Below are 6,671 nucleotides of genomic sequence, written 5' to 3'. Positions count from 1 at the left end.
CCACGGCGGCCCGGTTCGGCTCAGACCCCGCCCGGCAACGCAGCGGGGCCCCTCTGGGCTCCGCCGGAGCCCCTTTTGCCCCATTTTTGAGCAAAATGACAGCTTTCTAAGGCCCAAAGCGGAGCCTGGGAGCAGGAGGGTGAGCTAGCTCCTGCGTAGCATTAGCATGCAGGGACACAGCCTCGGCAGGCAGGGGCTTAGCATTAGCCTGCGGGGACCCGGGCCGGGCAGCCAGGCACTTACACCCAGCCTGGAGGGACCCGGGCCGGGCAGGCAGGGACTTACACCCAGGCTGCAGGGCCCCGGGCTGGGCAGGCAGGGACTTACACCCAGGCTGCAGGGCCCCAGGCTGGGCAGCCGGGCACCCAGCCCCAGCCTGGGGGTCCCCGGGCCAGGCAGCCAGGCACCCCGCCCCAGCCTGCAGGGCCCCAGGCTGGGCAGGCAGGGACTTACACCCAGGCTGCAGGGCCCCAGGCTGGGCAGCCGGGCACCCAGCCCCAGCCTGGGGGTCCCCGGGCCAGGCAGCCAGGCACCCCGCCCCAGCCTGCAGGGCCCCAGGCCGGGCAGCCAGGGACTTACACCCAGCCCTCAGGGCCCCAGTCCAGGCAGCCAGGCACTTACACCCAGCCTGGGGGGCCCCAGCCCGGGCAGCCAGGGACTTAGCATTAGCCTGCGGATCCCCAGCCCAGGCAGCCAGGGACTTAGTGTTAGCCTGCGGAGCCCCAGGCTGGGCAGCCAGGCACCCAGCCCCAGCCTGGGGGCCCCCAGCCAGGGCAGCCAGGCACCCAGCCCCAGCCTGGGGGGCCCCAGCCAGGGCAGCCAGGGACTTAGCATTAGCCTGCGGAGCCCCAGCCAGGGCAGCCAGGCACCCAGCCCCAGCCTGGGGGGCCCCAGCCAGGGCAGCCAGGGACTTAGCATTAGCCTGCGGAGCCCCAGCCCAGGCAGCCAGGGACTTACACCCAGCCCTCAGGGCCCCAGTCCAGGCAGCCAGAGACCCAGCCCCAGCCTGCGGGGCCCCAGGCCGGGCAGCCAGGGACTTACACCCAGCCCTCAGGGCCCCAGTCCAGGCAGCCAGGCACTTACACCCAGCCTGGGGGGCCCCAGCCCGGGCAGCCAGGCACCCAGCCCCAGCCTGCGGGGCCCCAGCCCAGGCAGCCAGGGACTTAGCATTAGCCTGCGGAGCCCCAGCCCAGGCAGCCAGGGACTTAGCATTAGCCTGCGGAGCCCCAGCCAGGGCAGCCAGGCACTTACACCCAGGCTGCGGGGCCCCAGCCCAGACATCCAGGCACCCAGCCCCAGCCTGGGGGGGCCCCAGCCAGGGCAGCCAGGGACTTAGCATTAGCCTGCGGAGCCCCAGCCCTGGCAGTCAGGGACTTTACCCTAGCCTGGAGGGCCCCACGCTGGGCAGGCAGGGACTTTACCCCAGCTTGCGGGGCCCCAGGCTGGGCAGCCAGGCACCCAGCCCCAGCCTGGGGGGCCCCAGCCCAGGCAGCCAGGGCCTTAGCGTTAGCCTGCGGAGCCCCAGGCTGGGCAGCCAGGCACCCAGCCCCAGCCTGGGGGCCCCCAGCCAGGGCAGCCAGGCACCCAGCCCCAGCCTGGGGGGCCCCAGCCAGGGCAGCCAGGGACTTAGCATTAGCCTGCGGAGCCCCAGCCAGGGCAGCCAGGCACCCCGCCCCAGCCTGCAGGGCCCCAGGCTGGGCAGGCAGGGACTTACACCCAGGCTGCAGGGCCCCAGGCTGGGCAGCCAGGCACTTACACCCAGCCTGGGGGGCCCCAGCCCGGGCAGCCAGGAGCCCAGCCCCAGCCTGCGGGGCCCCAGCCAGGGCAGCCAGGCACCCAGCCCCAGCCTGGGGGGCCCCAGCCCAGGCAGCCAGGGACTTAGCATTAGCCTGCGGAGCCCCAGCCCTGGCAGGCAGCACCCAGCCCCAGCCTGCGGGGCCCCAGCCAGGGCAGCCAGGCACTTACACCCAGGCTGCGGGGCCCCAGCCCAGACAGCCAGGCACCCAGCCCCAGCCTGGGGGGGCCCCAGCCAGGGCAGCCAGGGACTTAGCATTAGCCTGCGGAGCCCCAGCCCTGGCAGTCAGGGACTTTACCCTAGCCTGGAGGGCCCCACGCTGGGCAGGCAGGGACTTTACCCCAGCTTGCGGGGCCCCAGGCTGGGACGCCAGGCACCCAGCCCCAGCCTGCGGGGCCCCAGCCAGGGCAGCCAGGCACCCCGGCCCAGCCTGCGGGGCCCCAGCCCTGGCAGTCAGGCACCCAGCCCCAGCCTGCGGGGCCCCAGCCCTGGCAGCCAGGAACTTAGCGTTAGCCTGCGGAGCCCCAGCCCAGGCAGCCAGGGACTTATACCCAGGCTGCGGGGCCCCAGCCCAGGCAGCCAGGCACCCAGCCCCAGCCTGGGGGGCCCCAGGCTGGGCAGGCAGGGACTTTACCCCAGCCTGCGGGGCCCCAGGCCGGGCAGCCAGGGACTTACACCCAGCCCTCAGGGCCCCAGCCCAGGCAGCCAGGCACTTAGCGTTAGCCTGCGGAGCCCCAGCCCAGGCAGCCAGGGACTTATACCCAGGCTGCGGGGCCCCAGCCCAGGCAGCCAGGCACCCAGCCCCAGCCTGGGGGGCCCCAGGCTGGGCAGGCAGGGACTTTACCCCAGCCTGCGGGGCCCCAGGCCGGGCAGCCAGGGACTTACACCCAGCCCTCAGGGCCCCAGTCCAGGCAGCCAGGCACTTAGCGTTAGCCTGCGGAGCCCCAGCCCAGGCAGCCAGGGACTTATACCCAGGCTGCGGGGCCCCAGCCCAGGCAGCCAGGCACCCAGCCCCAGCCCCAGCCTGCGGGGCCCCAGCCCTGGCAGTCAGGGACTTTACCCTAGCCTGGAGGGCCCCAGCCAGGGCAGCCAGGCACTTACACCCAGGCTGCGGGGCCCCAGCACAGACAGCCAGGCACCCAGCCCCAGCCTGGGGGGCCCCAGCCCGGGCAGCCAGGCACTTACACCCAGGCTGCGGGGCCCCAGCACAGACAGCCAGGCACCCAGCCCCAGCCTGGGGGGCCCCAGCCCGGGCAGCCAGGGACTTACACCCAGCCCTCAGGGCCCCAGCCAGGGCAGCCAGGCACTTACACCCAGGCTGCGGGGCCCCAGTCCAGGCAGCCAGGCACCCAGCCCCAGCCTGCGGGGCCCCAGCCCAGACAGCCAGAGACTTAGCATTAGCCTGCGGAGCCCCAGCCCTGGCAGCCAGGGACTTAGCATTAGCCTGCGGAGCCCCAGCCCAGGCAGCCAGGCACTTACACCCAGCCCTCAGGGCCCCAGCCCAGGCAGCCAGGGACTTACACCCAGCCTGGGGGGCCCCAGTCCAGGCAGCCAGGCACTTACACCCAGCCTGGGGGGCCCCAGCCCAGGCAGCCAGGCACCCAGCCCCAGCCTGCGGAGCCCCAGTCCAGGCAGTCAGGGACTTTACCCTAGCCTGCGGGGCCCCAGTCCAGGCAGCCAGGGACTTATACACGGCCTGCGGAGCCCCAGTCCAGGCAGTCAGGGACTTTACCCTAGCCTGCGGGGCCCCAGTCCAGGCAGCCAGGGACTTATACACGGCCTGCGGGGCCCCAGCCCTGGCAGGCAGCACCCAGCACCAGCCTGCGGGGACCCAGCCCAGGCAGCCAGGGACTTAGCGTTAGCCTGCGGAGCCCCAGCCCAGGCAGCCAGGCACTTAGTGTTAGCCTGCGGGGCCCCAGCCCTGGCAGTCAGGGACTTTACCCTAGCCTGGAGGGCCCCAGGCTGGGCAGGCAGGGACTTTACCCCAGCCTGCGGGGCCCCAGGCCGGGCAGCCAGGGACTTACACCCAGCCCTCAGGGCCCCAGTCCAGGCAGCCAGGCACTTACACCCAGCCTGGGGGGCCCCAGCCCAGGCAGCCAGGCACCCAGCCCCAGCCTGCGGAGCCCCAGTCCAGGCAGTCAGGGACTTTACCCTAGCCTGCGGGGCCCCAGTCCAGGCAGCCAGGGACTTACACCCAGCCTGGGGGGCCCCAGCCCAGGCAGCCAGGCACCCAGCCCCAGCCTGCGGAGCCCCAGTCCAGGCAGTCAGGGACTTTACCCTAGCCTGCGGGGCCCCAGTCCAGGCAGCCAGGGACTTATACACGGCCTGCGGGGCCCCAGCCCAGGCAGCCAGGCACCCAGCCCCAGCCTGGGGGGCCCCAGGCTGGGCAGGCAGGGACTTTACCCCAGCCTGCGGGGCCCCAGGCCGGGCAGCCAGGGACTTACACCCAGCCCTCAGGGCCCCAGTCCAGGCAGCCAGGCACTTAGCGTTAGCCTGCGGAGCCCCAGCCCAGGCAGCCAGGGACTTATACCCAGGCTGCGGGGCCCCAGCCCAGGCAGCCAGGCACCCAGCCCCAGCCCCAGCCTGCGGGGCCCCATCCCTGGCAGTCAGGGACTTTACCCCAGCCTGGAGGGCCCCAGCCCAGGCAGCCAGGCACTTAGCGTTAGCCTGCGGAGCCCCAGCCCTGGCAGCCAGGGACTTGCACCCAGCCCTCAGGGCCCCAGTCCAGGCAGCCAGGCACCCCGCCCCAGCCTGCAGGGCCCCAGGCTGGGCAGCCAGGCACCCAGCCCCAGCCTGGGGGGCCCCAGCCCAGGCAGCCAGGGACTTACACCCAGGCTGCAGGGCCCCAGGCTGGGCAGCCGGGCACCCAGCCCCAGCCTGGGGGTCCCCGGGCCAGGCAGCCAGGCACCCCGCCCCAGCCTGCAGGGCCCCAGGCTGGGCAGCCAGGCACCCAGCCCCAGCCTGGGGGGCCCCAGCCAGGGCAGCCAGGGACTTAGCATTAGCCTGCAGAGCCCCAGCCCTGGCAGGCAGCACCCAGCACCAGCCTGCGGGGACCCAGCCCAGGCAGCCAGGGACTTAGCGTTAGCCTGCGGAGCCCCAGCCCAGGCAGCCAGGCACTTAGTGTTAGCCTGCGGGGCCCCAGCCCTGGCAGTCAGGGACTTTACCCTAGCCTGGAGGGCCCCAGGCTGGGCAGGCAGGGACTTTACCCCAGCCTGCGGGGCCCCAGGCCGGGCAGCCAGGGACTTACACCCAGCCCTCAGGGCCCCAGTCCAGGCAGCCAGGCACTTACACCCAGCCTGGGGGGCCCCAGCCCAGGCAGCCAGGCACCCAGCCCCAGCCTGCGGAGCCCCAGTCCAGGCAGTCAGGGACTTTACCCTAGCCTGCGGGGCCCCAGTCCAGGCAGCCAGGGACTTACACCCAGCCTGGGGGGCCCCAGCCCAGGCAGCCAGGCACCCAGCCCCAGCCTGCGGAGCCCCAGTCCAGGCAGTCAGGGACTTTACCCTAGCCTGCGGGGCCCCAGTCCAGGCAGCCAGGGACTTATACACGGCCTGCGGGGCCCCAGCCCAGGCAGCCAGGCACCCAGCCCCAGCCTGGGGGGCCCCAGGCTGGGCAGGCAGGGACTTTACCCCAGCCTGCGGGGCCCCAGGCCGGGCAGCCAGGGACTTACACCCAGCCCTCAGGGCCCCAGTCCAGGCAGCCAGGGACTTATACCCAGGCTGCGGGGCCCCAGCCCAGGCAGCCAGGCACCCAGCCCCAGCCCCAGCCTGCGGGGCCCCAGCCCTGGCAGTCAGGGACTTTACCCTAGCCTGGAGGGCCCCAGCCAGGGCAGCCAGGCACTTACACCCAGGCTGCGGGGCCCCAGCACAGACAGCCAGGCACCCAGCCCCAGCCTGGGGGGGCCCAGCCCGGGCAGCCAGGGACTTATACCCAGGCTGCGGGGGCCCAGCCCAGGCAGCCAGGCAGCCAGCCCCAGCCTGGGGGGCCCCAGCCCAGGCAGCCAGGGACTTACACCCAGCCCTGGGGGGCCCCAGCCCGGGCAGCCAGGCACCCAGCCCCAGCCTGCGGGGCCCCAGCCCAGGCAGCCAGGGACTTAGCATTAGCCTGCAGAGCCCCAGCCCTGGCAGGCAGCACCCAGCCCCAGCCTGCGGGGCCCCAGCCAGGGCAGCCAGGCACTTACACCCAGGCTGCGGGGCCCCAGTCCAGGCAGCCAGGCACCCAGCCCCAGCCTGCGGGGCCCCAGCCCAGACAGCCAGAGACTTAGCATTAGCCTGCGGAGCCCCAGCCCTGGCAGCCAGGGACTTAGCATTAGCCTGCGGAGCCCCAGCCCAGGCAGCCAGGCACTTACACCCAGCCCTCAGGGCCCCAGTCCAGGCAGCCAGGCACTTACACCCAGCCTGGGGGGCCCCAGCCCGGGCAGCCAGGCACCCAGCCCCAGCCTGCGGGGCCCCAGCCCAGGCAGCCAGGGACTTAGCATTAGCCTGCGGAGCCCCAGCCAGGGCAGCCAGGCACTTACACCCAGGCTGCGGGGCCCCAGCCCAGACAGCCAGGCACCCAGCCCCAGCCTGGGGGGGCCCCAGCCAGGGCAGCCAGGGACTTAGCATTAGCCTGCGGAGCCCCAGCCCTGGCAGTCAGGGACTTTACCCTAGCCTGGAGGGCCCCACGCTGGGCAGGCAGGGACTTTACCCCAGCTTGCGGGGCCCCAGGCTGGGCAGCCAGGCACCCAGCCCCAGCCTGGGGGGCCCCAGCCCAGGCAGCCAGGGACTTAGCGTTAGCCTGCGGAGCCCCAGCCCAGGCAGCCAGGGACTTAGCATTAGCCTGCGGAGCCCCAGCCCAGGCAGCCAGGGACTTAGCATTAGCCTGCGGAGCCCCAGCCCAG

This window comes from Antennarius striatus, unplaced genomic scaffold, assembly GCF_040054535.1.
Source record: "Antennarius striatus isolate MH-2024 unplaced genomic scaffold, ASM4005453v1 scaffold_28, whole genome shotgun sequence".
NCBI lineage: Eukaryota > Metazoa > Chordata > Actinopteri > Lophiiformes > Antennariidae > Antennarius > Antennarius striatus.
This window is presented reverse-complemented; position numbering follows the sequence as displayed.